At 40.6% G+C, this 12345-nt stretch overlaps 1 protein-coding gene across 1 annotated transcript in view; it reads right to left on the bottom strand.

Annotated features, from left to right (window-relative positions):
* coro7 (coronin 7) overlaps positions 1-12345 on the bottom strand; it is a 111518-nt gene that overhangs the window by 14093 nt on the left and 85080 nt on the right. The window lies entirely within an intron of this gene.

Here is a 12345-nt window from a genome sequence, read left to right as displayed (position 1 = left end):
CTCCCAAAGACATGTACGTCATTGTTCCATGCATAAGGTATGGTATATGGAGATATTATCTTTATTTGGACTAGAAAATTGAACTGAACCAGTGAATCAGTGTAAACCGCACGGATCATCAGATCATATCAGACAAAGGAGTCTTTGTGGCTCAATTGTAGGCGATAAAAAACTTCACACTGAGACAAACTGTAGGTTCTCATGTGGTTTAAAATCTAAAGATACAGCTCTGCTTGAGCTGACTGCAGGTTCAAAGACATTATGAGTTTGAGGTTTCTCAACGGGTGCTTGAGCCAAGCTGCACAGACATCCTGCTGAAAACTGAAATGTACAAAAGTGTGACATATTTTTTCCACTGAGTATGTGTTTTGTTTCCACTATGTGCTTTTAATAAGTGTGCCGGGTCTGCCTGCCTAGCTACCTTCAGTAGCCAGTTCATTAGAAAGGAATTAGAGTTGACGCAGTGCGTTCCTGAGAGGGGGAGAAAAGCCAGGATTGTCAGTGGAGAGGCCAGCTGTGGCCGTGTCTGAGCCCCAGTGACGAACCCCTCAGATGGGCTGCCAAGCGCCTGCTCTCTGCTTTCTCCTTGCTCCATCGGGCCCCCATCCTCTGGACCAACACACACACACACACACACACACACACACACACACACACACACGTACTCGTACACATGCGTACATGGACCACGATTTAATTAAACTCACTGAATCCGATGTCAACAGGTCTGCAGTGACCCTTATGACACCCACCATACAATTCCACATATAACCACACGCAAAGTTGCCAAATGGAAAAAAATGCAGAAGCTTCCACAGTATTTTTCTTTGTGCCCTCAAGAAACAGAATAACGCTTCATTAGCATTCCAAATTATCTTCATACCGACACAGGCTACCCAAATCGGTGCGGCCAATCGCTCACTTAATCCATTTCCGCAGGCAGAAACACCAAGATCTGCAACACTGCTACTAATATTGCTGCCACCACATAACGTATCTCTGCAAAACACCAAACACGTGCAGAAAAATAGCCCATTGCAATGCAGCTTCAACACATCTCGAGGCAACTTAACAGAATGCTGCTTGACCACATGATCGGCATTACAGCTGCTTTACATAATGTTGACAAGAAGAATGAAAAGCCTGATCTTTATTTTCACTGGAGGGGACGAAGGGCCGATTAAGGACGAGGGGGCTTAATCGGGCTGAACAGATATTTACACTAAAATGATGAAATGCATACAGATGCTTTTCTAAGATAAATAAAAAAAAATACTATCTGAAAAATGACAGATGCTCATGTCAGCACAAAAACACACACACAGGCCTTTAAATGTGTGGAAAACTGGTCCAGACTTGCTCAGTTATAAAACAGTCAGGTCACTGGTCATAAACTGGTGGGAGGGCTCAGCCTCTTGATTGTCAGTTCTCAGTGGGAATGGGCTTGTTGTAGGATGTGGGTGGGCATGAGGGAGAAATAAGGATGCACTAATGGGAAACACAAATACTTAAAATGCTCATATGCATGAAACACACTTTAGAAATTAAGACTAGCGTGCTAGAGGAAATAAATAGCTACTTTCATTATCGAGACATGTTTGTGTGTTGTGTCTCTATATCTCTAAAAAGCTGGTAGGTGCAGTAGGTGAGATGATGATCGCAGTGCCCCGGAAAGGATGCGTTCCGCGTTAACCTCGGGGTTCAGCATCAAGGGCCCAGGCTAGACGACCATAGCGTGACCTGTCGCTCAGGGCCTGGGAACCAGTTGGTAGTTGTGACTGCCTCAGAGCAGAGAGGATAGGAGAGGACGTGGCACAGAAGACAGACAGCAAAAGGGTGAGGGTCACGACCGCTATGACCCTCTCTGCTGTTAGGTTACCTGAGAAAACTTCTGCTCTTGTCATGGTTGTAATTTAAACACTAAACACAAAATACAGTACACATGTTAAAGAGGAAGCGCGGAACTGTTTTGCACTCTTGACGTGAAGTTGAGAGATTATTAGACAATAGTAATATCTGAAAGACATTATTCGATCAACAAATACACTGAAACAAGGAAATGTGGAGACTTGCTTTAGTTTCAAAGCTAAAAATTATCTGAAGAAATAATTACACTCACTGAATTATCAAATTCAGTGTTGTTTATCAGTCTCAAAGCACAAGGTGCCTTTTTATGGTAAGATAAAGATCCTACAATACTACAAAGAAAACAGAGAAAACCCCAACAATCAGACGATCCCCTGTGAGCAAGCACAACCCAGGAAGAAACCTCCCGTAGAGCCAGGCTCGGGGAGAGGCAGCCTTCCTCTAAACCTGTCGCGATTCATGTTGTGTGATAGAAAAAACACACAGAGATTAATAATAATTAGCCAAAATGAATAGAATACATCTAAAACAAATGATATTTACAAAACTACGGTACATCTCAGCAGGTAACACAAGGCAAGCTGCATATAATCTGTATCGGTGTCTTTGTAAATCCACTTCGTTTTTGCTATTTTCTGACTCAAAAATGAAAAGATCTTCTGGTTTTGAAAATAAAACCAGAGAATTAGAATGGCATGCTTGCAATCACCCATCGACATCACGCAGTGCACAGTAATTATTCTGCATACCAGAGCCATAGCTGAAATGTACATTTCTAACAGGAATCACACTGGCGACGTAGGTCCACTCTAATCTATTTTTCCTGCTGTGGAAAAACCACATGTGCCCCGAACTGTTGCTGGTTTACGCTACACACGCTGCAGTGCTCAGTAAAGTCTACTATAAAAACACAATCCACCAATAATGGCCTTGATGAAGGACTTACAGCCTTGTTAAAATATTGTCCAGCTAAACAGACCGTGGTCAGTCTCAGAAGGACATTCTGGTGCTTGACAGCAGCAGCCCAGCCGACAGTTTGGAAATCTCTGATTTTCTTCAAAGCTAATGGTCTGGAAGAACAGCTCATAACTGCTGACTCAAACCTCCAGAACATACTCACCTTAGTGTATATGTCTGAGTGTATGCGAGACACCCGCTCATGGCTGGCCAAGTCTGCATTATTGGGAATGCTAAAACCATAAAACCCAGTGATTTATGTACGCAAAACACGACTGCTTAATATTTGTTTTTCCTACAAGCCCGAGTACATGTGTGCAGATGAGTTAAAGGGGTCAACTCGAGAGAGGGAAGAAGAAAAATAAAGGGAGAAACATAAACCCTAAAACAACTTCTTCAAACCTTCTTCACAAGAACAGCACAAAACATTCTTGAGGCGTTGAGCGGAGCACCTTTCAAGGATCCACATTCACACGTTTTGACTCTGTGGTGTCTTCAACTCTTGAATTATCAGCGAGTTTATCAGTCTCATTCTGTCCGTCTCTGGCACACAACTGTTGTGGATCAGAGTCTTTGTATCTCACACACACACACACACACACACACACACACACACGACTGTGTCCATACTTGCTCCTTCTGCTCAATCTGAATCACCACCTTTATCGCTTCTATTCCCGCCACCAATCTCTCTCATATCTCAAAAGCAGAAATTCCAGTCCTGTTGGATAACAATCCTAAATCTCTAAAAAGAAAAAAACATTCAGGAGTACAGAAAAGGATTGTTTTCAAAACGACAAGTGTGATCTTTTGTGAAAAATTTACACACAAGGTTTGGTTTAAAAATCCCTAACCACATCGTTGGGGGTCGGTCTAACAGCCTCAAGACTTAGCTTGGCTGCACTAACCGTGACCCTCTGACGAAATTCTGTGTTTTACCTTTAGCAGGTCCAGCACGCCCACACTAAATCTTCTGCTTTAGTGATAGAAGCAGGAATAAGCACCGTAAAACACTATAAAAAACTCACAGAACAACAGATTTATTATGAGACACGGCGAAAGACTGAGGGAGGGAGAGCAGAGAGTCAGCGAGAGAGAGAAGTAAAAGATAAGATCACTATCACATTTTTGTAGTAAATCACAACAGTTATGCATGTCCACATACTTGTGTGTGTCCAAGAATGCTTTGAGCTCATAACGCAACATCTGGGAGAGTTATTGAATGAAGCGATACCCGCTCCAAAGAGAACCCAAGAGATTGTTATAGAAGACACCATAGCCTTGACTCGATAGCCTTGATGAGCTGCTGGTACGAGCAGACCAGCTCCAATTTCTGCCCCCATCCGCACACATCAAAACACATTTTTCTTCTCGTGTTCCACCATCTCTGTCTGGTCAACGGAGAAACCACATTTTTTGACCACCTAATCACTGAAACAATTACTGACGGATAGTTTTCCAGTAACACGCACACAAAAAAAGTTTTATGTGATGTATAAACATAACAGTTTATGGTAAAAGGAACAGTGGAAAGCTATGCATTTCTGAAGTTCGCATTGAAACATACACTTCCAGTATAGTTTGTAAGCCACCGTCTTTTAACAGCAACCACTGCTCACCAGATATTTACAAGGCTACTTTTCCATCCGCTGCATGACAAAGCAGCTTTGAGCAATTTGTTAACACAGCACATGCATATTCCTCCAGAGGATAAAGCTAAGTGGTGCTCAAGTTGCACTGAATCAGCCTCAGATGGGCCCTGCAAACACGAAGGTGGCCGGGTTGTCATGAAGTGAAAAGAAACAGAAAATCCAAAATAACAGTTGTGGCTTGGGCCCTTCTTCTAAAACCCGACAGCCATGGTGACGTGAGCCTTGCTCTCTCTTTTCATTTAATCAACCTCTTGACCTTTTCTCAATGTCAAGTCCTTTGCATCCATCTCTTTATGGTATCAGCGCCGCCTGACACAGCTGAGCGAACACCTGTTATCTGTGCGTGCGTGTTTGTTTTTAATTTAGCCTCTTTTATTTAACTAGTCAGGTCATTTTTAGCTAAATTACTCATGTGACTGCCTGGTCAAAGAATAGCAACAAAAAAAAAAAAAATGCAACAAGGGCTTCAGACTCAGGCACAGTATCATTACAAAACAACACACAGTGACTGAGAGAGAGTGTAGCAATGCTGCCGCAGTAGTTTAGAAACACAGCGCGAAGGTAAGACCACACAGTTTGCATCTGGGCATGGAAAGATGGTGGGATAATAAAAAATGTAGGGTACAACACTGAAAGATTTACCCAGTACTGTGAAAGGCATTAAAAAGAAGAAGAGGAGGTGAAAGAATAATACTGACAAACCCTCTCTCTGTGCTCGGTGGACTTTACGGGATTTGACTCGCTATGAATCAGAGGGGTGGAAATTGTTACTTTTAGTCTGTGGAGATATTAAACATTCACGTTTTCTCACAATGTATTTATTTGAAAAGAAAAATCTAACAAAGCAAGTTGTTAAATCAGAAGCTGGAATAATTAGATGTAAGCAAAGTCAATATTGCAAAAACAAAAAACAAACAAAAAAACTAATTAAGATACTTAAACACCATCTTTTAGTGTAAATTATGCATGTGCAAGCACCAGGATGACCTGATCGGACCTTTGCTGCTCTCTGCCTTCTGAAATAGTTTCTGCCATTGTACCAATCCTGCAATTGTCATAGTGAACATAATATAGCTAAGCTTCAGTCATTCCTGCACTTAACCACAGGCATGCTGTTGCTACTCAATACCTGGCATACCAAAGTGCAAGCTGAAAATCTGTCTGAGAGGTAGAAGGAAGTGAGCACAGAAGGAATGCAGGACAGACAGTTGGAGTTGAAGGGAAGTGTTTATGTGCACATTTGCATATTATATAATTTTTTTAACCTGGGTTAATGGATTGTTTTTGAAACATAAGACACTATTAACACAACACTGACAAACTAGCTTTTAAGTTGACGTGGCTAGCTTAGCAAACACTTCTCTAATTATAGCACACACAGGGTGATGTTATCAGCTGGTGATAAGAGTCGTGATTAATGTCAAATGCCAAAAAAGATCAAATATTCACCGTCCCCTTTGCTTTCTTTTAGGTCTCCACCAAACTCTGAGGAAAGTATTTGGCTCTTTAACTGCCAACTGAAAACAGCCATCAGCTGTAATGAATAAAGTGTCTAATGAGAACAATAACAGCTTGCCTAACGAAGTTACAAACCAGGGAATCAAATCAAGTTCAAACTTGCTAATATGCTTGGTAGAGCTGAAGGGGAATTGCAGTGTGAGGCAATAAAAAAACCCTCTAGTCTCTAAAGAAGAAAGACACAGATATACAAAAAAACTAATAAAAAAACCCAACCCAAACAAATGAAGTAAATACTACATTTTAAGATAAACAAAAATCTTACTGTCTTAGACTAACCCAGGGACAGGTCCCTCTAAATCCTAAGACGCAACCTCCAGGAAAGAAAAACTAAGCTGCTGCATAACTGAAAACCTGCAGTTCCTCTAATCGTTATTTTGAGACTGTCTCTAAAAGTGAGCAAAGTGAGCAAATGAGGAAATCCACACAAACTCACAGTAAAATATTCATATTTAAAATATATAAATATGGCCACCTCTGGGTCCCATTTTAGAAGATGACAGAAGCCAAAATGCTGAGATCAATCCTTTAAAGCAAGACTCACAGTGGATGTCTATCTTTTTATATACAGGCCACTCAGTCTCTCTACATTGGCTCTTAACCCTCAGCCACTGCAAAACTCCCTCAATTTTAACTCAAGGGAACAGATAACTAGTAACAAGTGCACTGTCTACAAATGCAAGATACCACAAGCTGACATGGCACCAAAGACTCTAAAGACCTTGAAGGGTAAATAATACCTATAAAAATACAAACCACACAGATGCTAAAGGAAGCATGTTCTCAATCAGCTTGATAATGTACGTTAGTAAAGCCAAGATTGTTTTTATCCTTTCTACAATAAAATGCGCTCTAATGGTTTGTCCAGCTCTAAGACAGGAATGAACCAGCTGTGCTGTCTGCCATTTCTGTCTCGCTCCTTAATGAGAAGTGCTAGCGTGCACAAAGTCAACAGACTAGTAAACCTCAAAGTGAACTATGGTCTGACCTCTGTAGGTCTCCGTGTATTTGCTGTCTCGCCCTCCTCTGTGTGAAACAAACAGCTCCTGCAATCACTAAAAGTTTAGTGTTGGGATTCTTGAGGTCTTTGTGTTGAGGGCTTTTTATGTTGACATAACTAGCTCCAACGAGACCAAAAGGCAATAACCAGACCATATGGAAATGAGAAAAAGCCCCAAATCATAATCATAAAAAGTATTAAAAACAAAATAATAAATACATGAAAAACAGGAGCCATTTTTTAATTTTCTTTATGACATCCTGTCTGTGTTCCCAAAGGCAAGATTTAGTAACACAGCTTTTTAATCCCCACCCCAAGCCCTTTTTTAAAACCCTAAACAATAAGTAAAATTCAGGATACGCACTGTTCCTTGAGCCATACTGGGCCTGATTAACCAATGATGGACGGCACAACACACAATAATAATTTATGTGCAAAAGGTTCCTCTAAGGAAGACAGCTTTATGAGGAACACACTGACATATAATGTTTAGACCTCGCAAGAGAGGATGGGTGGAAACAGACGACACTTCACTTTTATCTGATATGGTGTATCTAATGTTAGCATTATGTGTTTGCACTCACACAAATAGTGACAACTTCTGCTTCTTTGCTGCACGCTCTGTTGACCATATTTCTCTGTCCCTTTCAAGTTCCCATAGCAGCCACTAATTAACCATGCATGTTCTGAGGTACTCCCTCTTCTTTCCCAGGTTTCTTCCCCTCTGCATGGCACTATACTTCCCATGGACATCTTCCTGCCGGGTGCTGTGGGAAGAAAGGCAGCTCAAGCCTTAAGAGGAGGTCCCAGCCTGTCTCTAGGCAGCCCACACACACACTCCCGTCAAAGCGCATTTATGTGTGACGGGAAGACATGTAGTTGTGGACAGAGGAGGATGGCGTGCATGTGCACAAAACACAAATGTACAGAGTTGCAAATATTTATGCACATACACTAAACACTAATGAAGGACATAATCTCCTCAACCTCTCAATGAGACAGAGGATGGAAAATTAACGACTAATCATTCCCACGCTGTCCTAGGAAAGCAATGCAGCTTTTGTGCTTTTCAAAATTTCAAAAAGTAACAGATGTTAGGCATTCCTGAAACACTTGTGTAACAAAATAACGTTGAAGGAATAGCCAGAGAAACACAAATGAATATTCACACTTTGTGTGACCACAGATTTGTCACAGGGAAAAATCTTGAAAATTATGACAAATGGTTTAGCAAATGTGCATAGCAGCATTGTTTGGTTACAAAATGTGCCATCAGTGTTACTCTCTAAAATTTGATGGACACTGTTTTTGGAGCCAAAAGAAAAAAAAAGAGAGATCATAAAGCTAGCTTAAATTGTTTAAAAGACAGCATTTTGTTGTGCCGGCTGACAACACGTGGAATGAGTGAATAAGTGAAATGTCAGTTTGTGGTTACCATGCTCTCATTCTCACTCATTGTTGTCCCGTGTCTGCTCCAAGGATGCTTTTCTTGGGTTTTTTTGTCCCAAAAAGCTCCTAAAAGTAAAAAGCCACAGGCATGCTGTGAACAACAAAACATGAACACCTCAAACCGAGGCACACGTTTGTGTGTTGGCAAAGATCTGCAGACGTGACAATGAAGGTTAGGCCTTTGTAGTTTCACTTCAGTTCAATTATATTATAAGCACCAATTTACAGTAGCTGGTCCACTATGAGCAAGAACTTGGCAATGGTGGGAAGGAAAAACTCCCTTTTAACAGGAAGAGCCCTTCGTGAGAACCAGGCTCAGAGAGGGGCAGAAACGTTTTTGCAGCAGAGGGAAAAGAGAAGAAGAAGAAAAGCAGGAGTGCATTATAGAGACAAACAAAGGAAGAGAAACGACAAAGGTTATGTGGTCTGTCTATGCTCGGGTCCTCGTGGGGGTCTGTTTGTGCAGGACAAATGTGGAGATGGGTTTAAAGGGTCTTACAGCATTTGGTGTAAATATCTCATCATCTTTGTGCTTTATGTAGTATAACAAAATTAACCTTATCATTATATTATATATATTCAATAAGCCTACACTAGACAAGAGTGTAGTGAGCAAGAAAAATGGGAAAAAAGCAAAGGGGGTAATTTTCCACAAGAAAAATAACTGTTGTTGCACATGCAGAACTAACCTATAATTACAGCAAAGCAAGCACAAACAACATATAATAAGCCAAACAAGCCAACAAATATCCAACTCTAATCCCTTTTAGCTTTCTTTAGGAATAAAGGAACTGGCCCTTAAAATGTAATTAACATTAAACACTGATATTTACGGGAATGTACGTGTATTATTAAGACCCATTCAACTCATGAAAACTGAGGTCAGTAAGAAGAAAGGAAGGTAGAAGACAGTTTACACTCAGTTTAGCCTTTCTGATAACATTTTTGTGTCGCAAGGACTCAAGCAGGCAGAATAAGAAATAAAACAAGGCTTTAATGGGCGGCGGTAAAGAAACAAAAGATGGAAAGAGTCCAAAAGGAGGTCAAGCAGCAAAAAGATCAACCTAAGGGGACACAAAAGACAAATGACACACGTATACACAAAATGTGCTGATTAGGGAGTAGACAGGAGGAGGCCGAGACACAGGTGGACATAACCAACACAGGTGAAAGTAAATCAAAGCAATCAAACCGACAGAAAGCAAAACTAATGCAAGACATGAAAGAAAACCCAGAATTTAAAGTAAAAACGGGAAATAATGAAGAGAACTAATACAGACATGAGGACCAGCACCAAAGACGAACAAGGAACCGAGACGTTAACACAGAAAGATCAATTTGAAAGAAAGGCAGATGTAAATGTAAAAGTGAGATCAGAGGTCAAATGTGACAAAATGTTTGGATGTGATATTTAGAATCTCCTTATATGACTATCACTTCCTAAAAGTTGCCAATACAAAGACAGGCAGATGAATTTAAAACAAGTGTTTTAAGAATTAAGGCATTTTATGAACGTTTGAACTTGAAGAAGACGTCAGAGGTCCAAAGTAATGTGATATTTAGAAACCCCATACAGACAAACATAAGGCCACCTAGAGGAAGGGGACCTTCACTGAATCGACCCACACAAGATTTAAGTGGGCTATATGCAGCCTAAAATGTAAAATGAGTTGCCATATATCATCTGCATCATATTACAAGACCTACACCTCGATCTTAAGCACATCAGTGTGCGCAAGTTTCACTAAAATCTAACCAATACTAGAAGGAATAGTAATTCTTGTGATTTGCGAATCGATGGACAGAAGCCTCGCCATAGCATCAAAAAACCCAGGAACCCAAACTAGAGACTGTGGTATTATGTGCCTTTGAGACAAAAGTGTTTCTCATACAGCTGTCTGTGTGCTATGGAACACCCACTGTCCTCACAATCATTTTAATTTTACTTTAAATTGTCATATTTCTATTTTGGATAATTATGCCAAACAGTTAATCCTGTGTCAGCTAAGATCTACAGTTAAATACAGTGTTTGGTCAAAGTTAAACATGAAATAGAGACTTTAAAGGTTACCACGTATCCTGGAGGCAAAAAAATAAATAAATAAAAGACGAATGAAGACCAAAAAGATGAAGCAGATGTAATCGTTAACATCTGCTTCACTACAGGGTGGGGACAGTCTGGTTGATTCTGTGCAGCCACATATTCAGAGGATCAAATGAGACGGAAAAGAGGATTCGAGGAGAATAACAGTGAAGTGAGCTACAAGAAAATTAAAGAGCGCATCTTTTATGAAAACTGACAAGAAGAAATTTTCAGTTAAGTCCTTAAAAAAAAACAAACCTAAAAAAACAAGCATGGTGCTGTATGACTAAGTGCCTCAAGCATTAAACCCCTAGCAGGCTGCAGAACTGGCTGAGCACCAAACCAGTGTTTTATTGGTTCCCCTGGGCAGTGTTATAGGCTGCCTCACCATCTTTTACTGAGCCCTGGTGATTAGGAGCGCAACGTGCTGATGGCACGCAGAATGCTGTTACCGCCACTTTGATTTACACCCCTGACCAAATGCCTGTCCGCTAAATATGTGTAAATATGTGAAACAGATTACAGGAACGCATTGCTGCTCGGGACGTTTAACCAGGAAACTATGTGAAGACGGCCTAAAATAGACTATTCTACTATTCAAGCAGTGTTTGATGAGACTGGATAATATCTGTTGACAGCAGATATTTGTTACTTTTTAACTAAGAGGCTAGAATATACTTAAAGTCAGAAAAGCTTAAATCATATTATATAAGTAATAAGTATTATACAGTTAAATGCTTTATTAGCTTAAGTCGAAAAAATTTCCACACATATAATAAAATAATAGTTAAAAGTTATTATTACTAAGAATATGCATTATGGACTCCTTCAAATAAAAGCTGTGAAAAAAGCAGCATGGTCCTGGTGAGGATGAGGTCATATTTATGATTACTCCAGCTGGTTGCTGCAAGTTGTAAAAACAAAGCATAAAAAATTATGAGAGTCAAATCTGGAGATGCCGGACCAACACACATGAGCTGAATGACAAATATAAATGATAATACAGCACCAGGGCAGAGGCACTGACTTTGTGAACCTCAAACATATGCACTAAAATGCAGCAGGGTAAGACTTATTTACTCTTTCTTTATTTCTTCCTACCACATGAGACTTAGTTGCGGCAGTGACTCTGGAGCTGCATCTGGCCCATGCGGAACGTGTGTGAAATCATTTCTCTATTCCTGTCATTTACTGTAATGCTTTGCAGATGGAAGCCTGTGCGTTACATGGAGGAAAATGAGCGAGAGAAATTCATGAGCCACAGGCAAAGTGGAGACTGCTATCAAACAGTAAATGGTAAAAAGAAAAAGAAAAGAAAAACGCAAGCATGGCTCAACAAGTGGCTAACTAAAGCACCCGTTGCTCAGAAGATACTTAGGGTTGGGGGTGGTTTAAGGAGACACGTGCAATAGTGTAAGGCTACAGAGAGGTCTGCTAGTTGAATAATTCTCTTGTTGGAGTGTCTCTGCCTTCAGCCATGAGGAATTAAACCTGGCTCAAATGATCTTTTACAATTTCTTGCCAACATTAAGAGAAAAAGCAGCAACATGCTGATAAAAATCAGCCACTGTATGCTTCAGGGATCTGTGTAATTCTGTGACATGAGGCCAAAAGCACACACCGGTGGTGACACAGTTCCAGAGAGCTATCGCCTTACTGCACCTTGTTGGGAAAGGCTGGCATTGAAATAGGCTCCCAGCTGCCAACGGGTAGTTTGTCACTGGAGTTAGGAAGTATTTGATAGCTTTCGCAGCTTGAAGACATCTCCGTCAACGAAAGCAACCATATGAGCTAATGTAAACCGCACGTACACTGTGGAG

Source organism: Perissodus microlepis, chromosome 4 (genome assembly GCF_051167445.1).
Source record: "Perissodus microlepis isolate ML-2025 ecotype Zambia chromosome 4, ASM5116744v1, whole genome shotgun sequence".
In the NCBI taxonomy this organism is placed as follows: Eukaryota; Metazoa; Chordata; class Actinopteri; order Cichliformes; family Cichlidae; genus Perissodus; species Perissodus microlepis.
Note: the sequence above shows the minus strand (reverse complement) of the source record. Positions and strands in the feature narration are given on the sequence as shown.